We start from the raw sequence: 16215 nt of genomic DNA, 5'->3' as shown, positions 1-16215 counted from the left end.
TGCTGTGATCAACCCCAAATGTTAATACCTATCCTTGCCTATTTTAAGTGGGTATACTGAGATGGTGATGCTTTTTAAGTGGGTATACTGCATAGACCTGCATATCATGTAGCCTAGGAGGCTCCTTCATTGAGGAAAGGGAGGAACACCCTCCCTAAAATTTCAGAGAAAAATAAAAAATATATAAAGTGAATTACTAATCTGATAGATTACTGTTAATATTACTATTTTTAACACTTTGAATGAACAAAATCGTTCCCCTAGGTCAAAATGCCAACAGCACCCCCTATCGCAATTGAAAATTACTGTATGGAGGAGCTTCCTCCTCAAGCCCCTCATTGAAGTCCATTATAAACGGCTCTGACCCCAGCGGCTCGTGAATCACGTCGTTTTCAATGGCCAAGGGAGGAAGCTCCTCCGTACAGTAATTTTCAATTGCGATAGGGGGTGCTGTTTTTAGCGGCAACGGTGCAAGAACGTTATCTGCAGTCATACAGCTAAGAATCTTGTGTTGAACGGAAAGCTTGTTTTTTGCTCGTGAAATAAACAGTACAATGGAATCAGAGGACAATATCCATCTTTTATACTTTCAAATACAGTGCGAAGGTTAGGATCAAAGCAGGAAGACCAGTTCCAAAAATTCCTATTCCAAAAAAAGATGGTAAGGCTAGTGTAGGCTGCTGAATGCTACATAGTATGACAAATGGCTAACTGGTAACGTTAGCACAGAAAACAATCAGCTATAGCCTAGAGCCATAGATATATACACTAGATGTCGCCTTCTGCTTCTCAGCATGCGTCAACACCGCCGCCATCTTTGTACAGGGATGTGAAGCGCTAAACTAGTTCTCCTGTATTGTCAGCGTTACCTATTTAGCAACGTTTGGCCATCCCCAGCGATAGAAAACCTTTTTAGCGATTAGCGACAAATTTGGGAACTTCTCACAATGATGGCAGATCGGCTTCTTTGTTGTTGAAACGTAAGAAAATCACCTTTCTCATGGCTTTGTCATTTATGAATTCAGCTACATCTCGTTTGCCCATGGCACTGACCCATGATTATAAAAGTAACGACTGGCCTATGTAGTAGCAGAGGTAAATGTTCTACAGATCTACAACTTCTGGTGAGATTACAATTTACATGAGTAAACGAGACGAGGGGTATGTGGCCTCAACCAGAGCCTGTCTAGAAGAGCCTGTTTACTTTCATTGTATCGAACCTGGTTGCAGTTTACTCATTGTTCCTCTAGGGGCCGCCGCTAGCTAGTGCAGAATGAATGGGAGTCTATGGGGCTAGACGGGTAAAATGTATCTTTATTATCGTCTTAAGCTTAGTTTTCTCTAGACTCAACCATAAATACATGCCTGTCAGTTGGAACAACCCAAAAAACTAGATAATTGCTTGAGATTTTGACGATTTATGGTGATTTTATTTTCGCTAGATCTTTGCCCAGATTGACGCTAATGCATTATAGAGAAGTGGATCACTGAAGCAAGATGGCGTCTCGATTGACGCATTCGTTCCAATGAACAGCAGTAGTCAAGGCGACATCTAGTGTATATGTCTATGGCCTAGAGCTGCTGGCCTGTCACAAACGTGGACAGTTCATTTGGTGATAGGAGGCTAAAACATTTTTGGATAGTTATGCGTTGCTATAATCATCCAAGTTATGCCTTAACTAAACAATTGTTAAATAATGTTCTTGTTGTTAATATGTTATTGTTACTAACTGTATCTTTCTATGGTAACATTGTTAATGAATGTTTCAGACCATGATGCATTCCTGTAATGACGTCTTCAGTAACATTTGCCTTTTGAGTATAAATTCTCACCTAGCTTACAACCTGTCTTTAAATTATAGCGATTTGGCTTTAAAAACAATAGCATGTTACAAATAACCACATTTAAGGTCTATTTTTTAATGGTAAATAGTTACATGGTTTTATAAAACAAGTGTCTATTTTTAGTGTTAAAGACTTTTCTGCAAATGTATTACATTGAGCAAAACCTCCAGACTTTTCATAATTTTGCACATCTGGAAAACTGTATTTCATAACTAGACCTACATATCTTCCCTGACTTCCCAGACCTAAATTTACATTTATTTACATTTACATTTATTAATTTAGCACTATTATCCAAAGTGACTTATTGCACAACATTGCCAGTTAAAATGCTACATAGTACTGCTGCTATAAATGTGCCGGGGTAGGTGGCCTACATCTATTCACATATTGCCACTAACACCAATCAAGCGGACATTCCTTCCTCCATTATTTTTTTAACCACCGGCCGCCACTGATGTAGACTACACCACTGCTGAGATGGCAATGGACAAAGTTTGACATTTTTTTTGGTTCACTGATCTGATGATTGGTCATGATACACATGATGCACATGACCAATCATCAGGTGAATGATCCAATCATGATCCATTTTAGTGTCTTGGCAGATTTGACAGATTTTCTTTAAAAATTTTCAGGTTTTTCTTGGGGTTTATGATACCATGTCCCTTAAAAAGGTTCCCAAGGCCTTTGGGAACTAAAAACAGCCACACAATATCACAGCCCCTCTACCATAATTCTCATTAGGCATGGAATTCTTTTATAGTCATTGTTCTATGTACGGCAAACAAACAAGTGTTTCTTGCCAAAGAGTGCAATTTTCATTTAATCTGACCACACTTCCAGACAAAGTCACTGTACCATTTAGTAACTCCTGCTGTTTACATTTGTAATTAAATGACTGGAAAATTTAGCAGTGAGGTCACTTTTGAAGATTTTTTGGGTGATCCTAAGATGATACCTTTTTCTGGTTCTTATAGATTTTCTTACCATCCTCCATACTGTGCGTGGGGGAAAGATAATCTTTGTTTAATCATGTTTGCCACATTTCAGTTGATAAAAACCTTTTAATTATTGTTTTAAATATGGGCATTTTCAACAAAGTAGGCCTAGTTTTTATAGCCATTTTCTCACTTACAAATGTCCTCACACTTTCTTTTTATTTAAATTTTGTGTATTTTCTTGTCTTTCCAATGTTGAAAAATTACTCAGGGATTTAGCCTCTGTGTCACTTTATCATACTTTAGTGAAAAATAAAGTCATGAACTACTTCTTAAAGTACATAGGCACTGATTAACTTAAAGTTGAAATTAAATGGGAAAATGCGTCTGTTACATTTTGTATGTAAGATTTTCTAGGGGTGCCAATAATTGTGGGCAACGTGTTGTTTTTGAAAATATGTATGTCTAAAAGTGCCAATAATTCTGAAGGGCACTGTAAGGAGATCTGGGTGTTAATTGAAGCTAAATACCTATAGCAAGTTGCACTGCAAGTTAGGTCTGGGGTAGCAAAAAGCAAAGTTTGCCGTCAAAATGTACTGAAGGTCACAGTATCCATTCAAAATCCCCATGTTATTTTCACAAGAAAATCACAAGATTTCCTTTTATGGGCAAAGATGAAAGCTTTTTTGTAGGCAAACTTCAGAGGTCTATTTGCAGCCAATATTGCGTATTTGGCTATTCATATTAAAGGAATTATCCGGAGTAAAATGCACTTTAGATCGATTTCCGGATGATTGGGGGTACATACGTTGAGTTGACATCAAAATTATGTCATTCGGATGTGTTTTGAGAAAGTTCGATTGTACCGTTTTCAGTCACAACTCGTAGCCTGGAAGTGAGCGGGGCATTTCAATTGCGCCGCTACAAAATGCTATTTTTATACCTCTTCTACAGTTCCAAACAACATAACACTTACGTGGTAGTGAGTAGAGGGTCCCTAAAGCCAAACCGAAGTATCCCGAGGTCTTTATGTGGTCGAATAGAGAGTCCAGAATGAATTTCATCAAGCCAGTACCTTTCCAGAAATGTCCGTAGGAGTCTTATTGCTGTGTAACACGCTCTGGAAATTCACAATTTCGTCGCCGTTTAAAAAAAAAAAAACATAGTCTAGTCCATACAACTTCATTTCAATTTCGAAAGAAATACTGGACTATGTTTTTTGTTTTTTTTTAAAAATGGCGACGAAATTGTGAATTTCCAGAGCGTGTTACAACACACTCAGCAATAAGACTCCTACGGACTTTCCCCTCAAGGTGGCGGCAAAGATGGCAAATTTTCCGAAAAGGTACTGGCTTGATGAAATTCATTCTGGACTCTCTATTCGACCACATAAAGACCTCGGGATACTTCGGTTTGGCTTTAGGGACCCTCTACTCACTACCACGTAAGTGTTATGTTGTTTGGAACTGTAGAAGAGGTACAAAAATAGCGTTTTGTAGCGGCGCAATTAAAATGCCCCGCTCACTTCCAGGCTACGAGTTGTGACTGAAAACGGTACAATCGAACTTTCTCAAAACACATCCGAATGACATAATTTTGATGTCAACTCAACGTATGTACCCCCAATCATCCGGAAATCGATCTGAAGTGCATTTTACTCCGGATAATTCCTTTAAGGCCATTCTTACCTTTAAGAGTTGTTGACATTTATTTGCCAATAAATAGATCAGAATTTAACGCTGGTTCCATGCGATTGGTTTATTCAAATTCACTTCACCAGAGAGGTCTCTTCAAGTTCAGAGTCCCCGCCTTGACATAGCTTTTCCCGAACTTCCCACGGAAGAAACTGGATATGCCTGGTCGGGAAGAAAAGCACATTTCTACCAGGATATATCGCCGCCAAACTTGCACCCCATTGAGTGCCTTGTTTGGAGATTTTCTTTCTTTTCCATTTTCTCTGTCTTTTGAGTGCCATGTAGTTTCTTCCAGGGGCAAAGAAGAGGTTGTGGGACACTGTGTCTAAGTTCACAGGGGTTGTCCTTTCAGGTGCATTCAGCTCAGCTAACCTTTGTACTTCAATTCATAAAGGAGTGTATAGCTGAGTGTAGGGTGAGAGAGTTAACATTTCCTCAGAGTGTAGTACAGCCGGAGGCATCGACAGCATTGCTGAGGTAACTATTTTGTATATGAACCATATGCCTAAGATTTAATTGGGAAAGGATGTTTGGTAATTTATGTTAGGCTATATCTCTGCAAACATAACATGGAAGTGACCAAGTGCTAGTGAAGGTTGGTACATCAGGGTAAATATAACAATGTACTGTATGTGAGTGTGTGTCTGCAGTGGCGTCGCCAGCCGTAATCCTGTGTGTACAATTTTTCAACGCTTTGACATGAAATCATTCAATATTACAACAATAAAAATAGCTTGTACTGTCTTGATTGAAACATGCTTCGCGCACAAATGATAGCCTATGTTTAGGGCAAAGAGAATGCACATCTCAACATTTATACATCTTATCCCGCCACACACTTTAATCCGGCCTGCCGAGCATTTAATTAGATTATCATAGGCAGCTTGCTATTTTTTTCCAGCGATAGACGACGACGTGGTTAACTTTAGGCAAACTGCTTTACACTCTTCTTAAGAACGTTTACAATGTCAATGTCAAAACAGCTTGTTACATCGATAGTATCTCCATTTCAGCAGATCTAACTAAGTTATGCTACTCCATTTAATTGGGAACGCATTTGAGCGTGCACTAGAGGGAGAGAGCGCTTCAGGTTCCAGCTGGCTTGTCATTGTTGATTGATACCTCCTTATAAGAAACTTTTAAAAGGAAATCGCAATGGCAACAGTAGTTCCCACTACTGACCATTTATAAACTGTGAGAGGGCACAGCCATAGGCACAGCACTAGCTATAGGCTATTATTTGAGTGGAGCTGGCAAAGAAGTCTTAAAGTGACAGTGCACCATTTATAAATGAATTGAACAGCATCAAATTAACAGTATTTCTTAAGAAATAGTTTTTCTATAACTAAATTACTTTGTAATTTAAATGATACAAAACATTATATATATATATATATATATATATATATTAGGGTGCATCAAATTTGAATGGGAAATTTTAATTTCAAAATATCAATTTGGCTGGCATTGCATTTTGTTCCAATTAACATAAAAATGACTTTTGCACAGTTTTGAGTAATTCCATTGAGATTTAGGGGTGCCACCTAACACATGAACTTTGGCGAAATTTTGAAAAATTTGCAATTTTTAGTCTAATTGCCAAAAGTTGACCTGGAAATGTTGAGTACAGTGAACTTTTATACATTAACAAGTTATATAGGGTTATCAAAGTAAAAGTTGTTTGTTTGCCCTTTAGGCAACTTGGGCATTTCTCAGAATTCAACTTTCAAGATTCTCCCTTTACTGTTCTATAGACAAAATGAATGGAGGTCAATGGGACATGTTCACATGGCCTTACCCTGAATTCTGTGCAGCAGTGATGGATGTCGGACACACATATAACATTTAATTGACTTTATTGTTAAACACAAAGGGCGATACCAAAGTCCTTTTAGGCAAGTCCCTCCACTCGGCGGCCATATACCAACGTTTTATGGGCACTCATCGGGCACAGTCTTTGGGTCGAACTGCACGTGCGCAAGGCTTCACGACACCAATCTTGCTCCAGCGGCGAGATCACAACACATGATTGGCACGATGTCTTCACAACACACCATATGATTGGCTCAATGTATTCACATCACACCACATGATTGGCTCAATGTATTCACATGTCGACGTTTTGCCGAGGAAGGGGTGGGATATGTGTAGACAACGGCCATATTGGCGTGACAAACTAGCCCCATGCATTTCTATTGAGTATTTTTTGAGTGCTGTGTCTCCACATTAGAAAGTCTCTGGCGATACTGACAAACTTAAAAGAACAAACCCTCTCTAGTGGCTAACTCACTGACTAACATGGTAAGTTATATGGTAAGAGCTGACACTAACTAAACTCCGAACTTAACTGCTCAGTCTGTGCCAGAGTCTCTGCTCCACTGAGCAACATCACCAGGGAGAAAGAGAGAGGGAATGGAACCTGAACTCTGAACCTACCCAGTGTGTCTCCCCCCAGATATGTCTCCCCCACCCGCCACCCAAGAGTAACCGTCCTATTCAGGTATTAGCTTGGGTTTGCAGCGGCAAAGGTTTGGCTGTTGGTTGCGGTCATGTTCAACTCACACACACACACACATACACATACACACACACACAAACACACACACACACAGACACACACACACACACACAAAGACACAGACACACACACACACACACACATACAGACACAGACAGACACACACACACAGAGAGACATACACACAAAGACACACACACACACACACACACAGAGACACAAACACACTCACACACACAGACACAGACAGACACACACACATACAGACAGACACACACAGAGAGAGAGACATAGACACAAAGACACAGACACACACACACACACAGACACAGACACACACACACACACACACAGACACACACACACAGAGCGAGACATACACACAGACACAGACAGACACACACACACACAGACACACACACACACACAGACACACACACACACAAAGACACACACACACAGACAGACACACACACACAGACATACACACACACAGACACACACACACACAGAAACACACACACACACATTAACACACACACACAAAGACACACACACACACACACACACATGTTCTCCACAGCCAAAGAGATAAATAGAGAGAGAGAGAATAAGGGATACAAAGGAGAGAAGTAAGACACACCCAGAGAAAGCGGATGAAAAAAGGAGACAGGGCCAGATGTATGTTTTTGTGCCCACATCAGGCATATTTCATTCGCAAAGTGCACGTAAAAGCATGGCGAGGTATGTACAAACAGGCCGCACTGAGGAAAAAGCGTAGACTGCCTGTCGTGGGAGCTGCAAATGGCTATTTGCGCTTTTCCGTGTCATGCATGCATTCAAAGGAGGGTCAGGGGAAAGTGGGAGTATCGCGCAAACACAGGAGACGACAAGTGCCAATAGCATTGATTAGGTATTCCGCCATATGTATGAAAACAGCGCATGTCTGTTTTGCGGTGAAAAACTTGCGCCTGTTAAAAGCAGGTGTAATCAAAATTGCGGTTGAATGCGTCAATTAGAGAAACTTTTAGAGACAGTTGAATTAGTATTCAGAGCATCAGTTTTCTTCATTGTGCAATAAATAGTTCAAGTATTTTTAAGTAGATTAGTAGAACTACTAGGCCTACTCTGTATGTCGCTGCTCGTTGACATCTTATTATCATGTATGATCGCTTAAGTTTGTTTCTTTTTAATGTCGCAATTGGTTAACTACCGGTATTCAACTGCGCTTGTGGTTCAGCTGTGGGCAATTAGCTTTGCAGAGGGGCCGGGGAAACAACTACAGATATGATAGTAATATGTAATAACACATCCAACACAGATCAAGATCACCTCAAACAGAAAGATCACCTCAGTTTTCTTGAGCTGTAGTATTGTTTACCTCAGATCTCCATGGCAACCATTGAGCACTGTTAACCACTTTATCCAACAAAAATAGAGGTGCGGTGGCACCCCTAAATCATAATGTACTGGAAAAATATTTTGCATGTGTTGTTTCTACATATATTGGAACACTTTTAGCACCCAGCCATATTCAAGAATTGTGTTTTTTGATGCACCCTAATATATATATATATATATATTTATATATAATTTTTTGTGTGTTGACCAAAACCCCTGGCGTAGAGTATGGATCGTCTCAAAGTTTGGGACAACCAAACAGTAGTGTAAGCAAATCCGTCATGTGAGCCAGAGCCGATATTGCCAGAGCTGCTTGCTCTGTAAAGGTATTTCTATCCCACCCAAATTGCGTTAAAATGGTGTGTTTAGCAGCCAGAATTTTTTTTTAAATCCCGGGGATGAAATCTTTCTCATCCCAGAACTTTTAAAAAGCTTTAAACACGGACTTCCGGTTTGGGCCATGCTGGAGTAGGAAGCAAGAGAGACGAGCTCCGGCCTAACTTGCCTATAATTTCCTTTAAAGTGTTTTTAACACCGTAGAACTATAATAAAACTACTGTTATACCGTCTTAAATTAGCCACGAACATATAATGAGCACCTCTAGACACAAACAGTCGACCTCAGCTGCACCGACAATGCGGAACATCATTGCTAGCAAGCTAGCTACTATGGCCTCCCCTGCTAACGAATGCTCCTAGGAATGGCGATGGAATCTCCATGGACCAGTTGGTGGAAGAGCTGTCAAAGCAACGTGCCAGTTTAAGAGATGATATTTCCATCCTCATTCAGGAATCTGTTGGCCCTTTGCAAACTTCTATGAACGCTGTCAAAGAGACTGTAGATAACTTTCAAACCCGCTTGACTGCAACGGAATCCCTAGCAGAGGAGAATTTCAAAAAGTTATTCGCAGCAGACGCAGCTATAAAATCTTTGCAAACACAGAATACACAGCTCCTGGATCGCATCGAGGATTTAGAAAACTGCTCTCGCAGATCTAATTTGAGTGAATGTGAATTGTGAATGTTAAACAGCAATATTGATTATTTTAAAATAGCTTCAAGTTTAACTTTTAGATGGCCAATGGCTCTCCCGTAGGTTAACAGCTTAGTTAAGAAATAATGCACCTCCGGAAGATTCAAGATTTAGAGGGGGGCCAGCGGTTTGCCAATGTTCAGGAGGCAGACATTGGAGATTTGTGTGTTATGTTTAATGTTGAGATGGGTTTAATTATACCATAATTATACCACATATCCATTTTTATGTATTCTATGTTAAAACGGGTTTTTATACTGCCAAAGGATTTTTTGTTTTGTTAATTTTGTTTGATTATTATTTTGGAGGAGTTGTTGACAAACATTTACCTTTCTGCTATAGGGTGTAGCTACACTCCACCCCATTCCCCTCCTTTAACGGCGCATGGCTGATAGCACAAGCTATAGTAGGGCAGAAGTAGGCGCGCCATCTACCCGATTCATAAGCTGGAATGTTAAGGGCATGAATGGGCTGAGTAAGAGTCAAGTCAAGTCAAGTCAGATTTATTTGTATAGCGCATTTAACATGCACAGAGTGCAAACCAAAGAGGTCACGAATATTTTCCCACTTGAAAAAATTAAATGTGAAACTAGCATTTTTACAAGAAACTCACTTGACCATAGCAGATCATGTTAGGCTCAGGAAAAATTGGGTTGGACAGACCTTCCACTCTGCCTTTAACGCTAAGGCACGGGGAGCGGCAATATTAATCCATAAAAAGATATTGTTTACGCCTTCAAAAACTATCATGATCCTCAAGGACGGTTTATAATAGTGACAGGTTCCCTCTTTAACATCCCAGTCGTACTTATAAGTGTATATGCCCCTAACTGGGATGATGTTTTGCTGCTTCATTAACAAATCTAAATTCTCATAGGCTCATTCTTGCTGGTGATCTGAATACTGTGACTGACCCAACTATATATCGCTCCAATCCTAAAACTTTAACACGTTCCAAAATGTCCCAAGCTCTTTGTGATTTCATGGATCAGACTGGCTGTGTTGACCCATGGAGGTTTTTCTATCCACACAGAAAAGAATTCTCTTTCTTTTCACACGTTCATTATACATACAGTAGAATAGATTATTTTTTTATTGACAAAATACTCCTTCCCACTGTAAAGAAAGTAGAGTACACTGCCATAGTGGAATCAGACCATGCACCAGTGATTCTTGATCTAGTTTTCTCTCAAAATCTAATGCAGTGCAATACCTGGAGACTGAACGCAGCCCTATTGGCAGACAAACAGTTCGGTGAATTCATATCTAAAGCAATTGATGAGGTTTTGTTATTCAACAGATCAGACGTAATCTCACCATCTACTTAATGGGAGACACTGAAAGTTGTTATTAGGGGAGAAATTATGTCATACTCCATATCACGTAATAAGGCAAGAAAAGAGGGAGCAATAACTTATTAACTCTATAAGAAACATAGACCGCCAGTATTCCACAGCTCCAACTCCAGAACTATATAAAGACAGAATCACTCTGAAAACTCAGTATGATTTATTAACGACGCAAAAAACTGAGAGACACCTCCTGTGGTCAAGTGGGCACTACTATGAGCATGGAGACAAAGCAGGTCGCTTGTTAGCTTACCAGCTGAAATGCAGATCAGCGTCTCATATGATCCCACAGATTCTCAGTGCTTCACAGTTAACAATAGATCCAGTTGAAATAAACAATACTTTTAAAGCATTTTACTCAGACTTGTATACATCTGAATTTCCACATGATACATCAAACATGTTACAGTTTTTAAACAATTTAGATATCCCTAAGATTGATGTGGCTGTTAAGACTGAATTGGACAAACCTTTGCAACTACAAAAGATTTATGATTCTATCCAGAAAATGCAAAGTGGTAAATCCCCAGGGCCAGAAATGTTTAACCATTCATTGAGTCATTCAAAACTACCACAGAGCCTAACAGAGACATCTATTTCACTTCTATTGAAACCTGGTAAGGACCCGCTTAAGTGTGGGTCATATTGGCCAATTTCACTTCTAAAAACAGATGTAATGATATTAGCTAAGATCCTTGCCTCAAGATTAGATACTGTAATGCCCCAAATAATTTCAATGGACCAAACTGGATTTATGAAGGACCGCCACTCTTTCACAAATATTCATAAACTGTTGAATGTTGTGCACTCTCAGGGGGATTCCAGAAGTGGTTATCTGTTTGCCGTATTAGAAAGATTTGGCTTTGGTTCTAATTTTATCTCTTATGTCCGCCTGCTATAAACTTCCCCAAAAGCATCAGTAATAACTAACAAATTAGCTTCCCAACTTTTCCCTCTGTCAAGGGGTACCCGACAGGGATGTCCCCTCAGCCCACTTTTGTTTGCATTAGCTATAGAACCCCTGTCAATTAAGTTGAGAACATCACACGCTATACATAGATATCACTGGATGGGAGTTGAAAATAGAATTTCTCTATATGCTGACGATTTATTGCTCTATAGATCAGATCCAGTGTCATGTGTCCCTAATGTTGTGGAAATGTTACATGTATTTGGGCTTTTCTCTGGCTACAAATTGTCCAAAAGTGAATGCTTTCCAATCAATAATTCGGCTCTTCAGATTTCAGATACTGTACTCCCTTTCCGCATTTCCAAGTCTGGCTTTAAATACTTAGGCATACCCGTAACTTCTCTGATCTTTATGAAGAGAATTTCAAACCCCTCATGAGAAAACTAGAATCAGATCTTCAGAGATGGTCAGCCCTATACTTATCTCTCACAGGTAGAGTTAATTGTATACAAATGAACATTTTACCTAGATTTTTGTATTTACATTACATTACATATGGCTGAGGCATTTTTTACCAAAGCGACTAACAACATGGTAACAGTTAAGTTTTAAAGCAATTCTTTCAACAATTTTAGGACAATTTAAAAACGGAGTACAGTAAAGTGCATCAGTGAGTGCTGTTTTTAAACAGTTGAGTGTCAGTTCAAGATGGCTGGTAAGTGCTAGCATCAGCAAGACTTGTTGTAAGTGGTGCTATGAAAGGAGATGTTCTCTAAAGAGCTGGGTCTTCAGGAGTTTTTTGAAAATGGAGAGGGATGTCCCTGCCCTTGTAGGAACTGGCAGTGTATTTGTTTCAGTGTCTTCCAGTATTTTTGTCCAAATATTTTTTTCAGTCTTTGAATAAGTTAATCTTTTCTTTTCTGTGGGATGGTAAAACTCTAGAATCCGGAGGGAGTTTCTAGAGAGACCCAAGAGCCAAGGCGGCCTAGCACTTCCCAATTTAAGGAATTATTATTGGGCGTCAAATATACAAAAAGTTATTTACTGGTTTCATTCTCCAGAAATGGAATGGTGCCAAGTTGAAGCAAACTCCTGCTTATCAACATCTCCCTCTGCTTTGGCTACAGCAAAATTACCTTTCTCACCATCACAGTATACATCAAGCCTCGTAGTACATTCTACTCTCTTTCTGCTTTCAGTGGTTCTGATAACCCCCTAGTACCCCCTCTTAATATCAATGCTTCATCTTCAACTTTTGGTCTGTAAAACTAGGGAACTCAGGCTCTATGGAAATATAAAAGTTATGTTCATATCTTTATCAGAATTATCAGGATAGCCATTGCAATTTCAGTAATTTTCAGCCATAAATTGCCTGATTTTCAAGGGTCTCCCCAGAGGATCTCCCCAGAACTCAGTAACAAAAAATAGCTGGAGGGTTTTAATAATATGGTTGTTCATAGTTCCACATCACACATACAAAGTATGAGCCGATTTGGCCGACCCCCATCTTCCGACCTCTGCCTGGTTTTCTCATGCAATGACTCTTAAATGCTATTGTGATGTTTTGTTAACCACTGGATCATGTTCTTCTGTGTTGTGAAATTGGAGTTTAACACTAGAAGCCATTTCTGAGGTAAAGCTTAGCGCTGTGAAACCTTTAAATTGTTCATTGGTATACTACTGCTTTTGGAAATCCAAACATCATGGGCTTCCACACACCTGACCTTTCTGTTTGTTTGTGTATCCTAGGTGTTTTTAAAAATGAAATCACAGATGCTTCCCACAGTATTTATCATGACACTAGCTCTCTCAGTGTGTGGCGTGTATGGTGGGAAAGTTCTGGTGTTTCCTATCGATGGCAGCCATTGGATCAACATGAATATTTTGATCAAAGAACTCTATTCCAGGGGACACACCGTCACTGTGTTCAGGTCCTCCGGTAGCTGGTACATCAAAGAATCCTCACCACACTACAATTCAATCACTGTCGAAGACGTGGCAGGGGGGTTTGATGAGGAATTTCTGAAGATGTTAATTTCTCGAATAATTCAGATCCAAGCCGACGGCGAGTCAAGCTGGAAGCGCTTACAGGTAGAGTGGGAGCTCATGAAACTGGGTCCAGTGATGACTCAGATGGAGATCAACATGCTGGCTAAACTGCTAGATGACCACAAGCTTATGCAGTCCCTCAGGGACGCAAAGTATGACTTGGTTCTGGCAGACCCAGTAGGAGCGTCTGGGGGGATCATGGCTCATTACCTGAACTTGCCCTTGGTCTTTAATGTCCGATGGACTGTTCACGGCGAGGGGCACTTTGCCATAGCTCCGTCGCCACTGTCCTATGTTCCCATGCCTATGTTTGAGCTCGCAGACAAAATGAGCTTTCTCGAAAGGGTCTCAAATGTGTTCTTCTTCGCCTTTTATGAATTTCAGGCCCAGTTCCTCATCCGGCCACTGTGGGCTACCTTTACTAACAAATATTTTGGTCCCGATGTAGACTATTTTCAGTTGATACAGGGAGCTGATATTTGGCTGATGCGGGTCGATTTTGTGTTTGAGTTCCCACGCCCCACTATGCCCAATGTTGTTTACATGGGTGGGTTCCAGTGTAAGCCAGCAAAGCCGCTTCCTCAGGACCTGGAGGACTTTGTCCAGAGCTCTGGAGAACATGGAGTTGTCATCATGTCTTTGGGAACGTTAGTCAGTGAACTTCCGAGACGTGTAGTGGAGGAAATGGCTGCAGCTTTCGCCCAGCTACCACAGAAAGTCATCATGAGGTACACTGGAGAAAAACCATCAACCCTGGGTAACAACACCCTGCTGGTCGAGTGGCTGCCCCAAAATGACCTACTTGGCCATTCAAAGACCAGAGCATTTGTTGCCCATGGCGGAACCAATGGTGTTCAGGAGGCTATTTATCATGGTGTCCCAATCCTTGGTGTTCCACTGATGTTTGATCAACCTGACAATCTTTCAAGGATGCGAGCTAAAGGAGCAGCAAAGGTTATGGACATTTTCTCAGTCAACAGAGACACGTTCCTCCAGGCTTTGCAGGAGGTGCTCCATGAGCCATTCTACAGGGAGAACATGCAGAGGCTCTCCAGGCTGCACAGAGACCAGCCAATGCAGCCCCTGGACCGAGCCCTCTTCTGGATTGAGTTTGTTATGAGGAACAAAGGTGCTGCTCACCTGCGCACAGAGTCCTACAAGATGCCCTGGTACTCCTACCACTCAGTGGATGTGATACTGTTCTTACTTGCTGTCTTGGCCACTTTCATGGCTAGTTTTGTTTTTGGAATTAAGTTTCTGTGCACCAAGGTTTGTTGTAAACACAAGTCAAAACTAGAATAACAACTTACTGATGCAAAAAACATAATAGAGGAGTTTTCTGATTATGTTGAATACCATGTAGAACAATTATATACTGTATCTGCACTTACAAAGATTATTTCTAAATTTTGTATTAATTTCACTCTTGACATTAAGCTATAATCATGCACTGAAATAGCATGGAGTGAAATCAGAATGATACTTTGTGCTTTCACAGAGGAGGTGATCTTGTGAGATTGTCTGATAGTGTCTAAATTGTGAGATTGTGTTGTGCTTTAGAGGAAGTGAAGTCATGTATTTCCTCTTACTTCTCTTGTAACTCCAGTGCTCTTGTGACTTAAGTGTTATTTGCACATTCAATTGAATGCCACATACAGAACATCAGGGGGATTTAAACTGTGCATTTTGCCATTTATTTTCCATGACTTCATCAGTCTTTTGTATCAGTTGTTGAATGGACTTTAATCCACCACATTTGTATGTTGAGTAGAATTTCTGCAACATGAATAAATAAAATTGTCCACTCTAGGATATGTATTACAAATATATTACACATGTTAAGGGTACCTTTGTCCCAGTATACCTTATGATACAGCTAGTTAACTTATCTCCAGTTGATAAATTAGGTAAATGTTTAGCTTTTGCGGTATGGACATTATCATGTATTGCCACCATGGACAAGGGGCAGATTACCTCTCACTGGCCTCTGAGGACCAGGATTAAGAAGGGAGGAGGTGGCTGCACCACCTCTTTTTTTAAATGTAATATGATCAGAAGTCTGTTGCACCATTCTCGGCAGGTGACTAGAGCTGGGGGATGCAACACACTCCAATCAGATGACCAGATTCTGACACAATGGAGCACACATACTGCTGTATCGCCTTCATCCACAGCCATAAAACACTCACTTATTGGTGCAAAAAGAGAATGTTTTGACATTTGTCTCGATGGCAAGTTTCAGTTTTGTTCTCGAATGACAGCAAAATACAAATAATAAAATGCAATATGCTCACAGGATTGAGCCTCAAAATTCAATTAAAAGATGCAAATATTGTTGTCTTTCTTTTCTATTGGATTTTTTCACAAAATAATGTTCTCTAGTATGAAGCTTCTAGCAAAAACTTCAGGCAATGACAGAGTAAACTGACCCTTGAAGAACAGGCCAGGTCAACCAGTTCTACAACAAGCTTATCC

General features: G+C 40.2%; 1 pseudogene; it reads left to right on the top strand.

Annotated features, from left to right (window-relative positions):
- The first annotated feature begins 13551 nt into the window (after window positions 1-13551).
- LOC143125726 (UDP-glucuronosyltransferase 2B17 pseudogene) lies at window positions 13552-15042 on the top strand (annotated as a pseudogene).
- The last annotated feature ends 1173 nt before the right edge of the window (window positions 15043-16215 follow it).

Source organism: Alosa pseudoharengus, unplaced genomic scaffold (genome assembly GCF_046254945.1).
Source record: "Alosa pseudoharengus isolate Yale_2024_CS ecotype anadromous, Long Island Sound unplaced genomic scaffold, YU_APseudo_1.1 YU_APseudo_1.1_scf_16, whole genome shotgun sequence".
NCBI classification, from domain to species: Eukaryota; Metazoa; Chordata; class Actinopteri; order Clupeiformes; family Clupeidae; genus Alosa; species Alosa pseudoharengus.
This window is presented reverse-complemented; position numbering and strand designations above follow the sequence as displayed.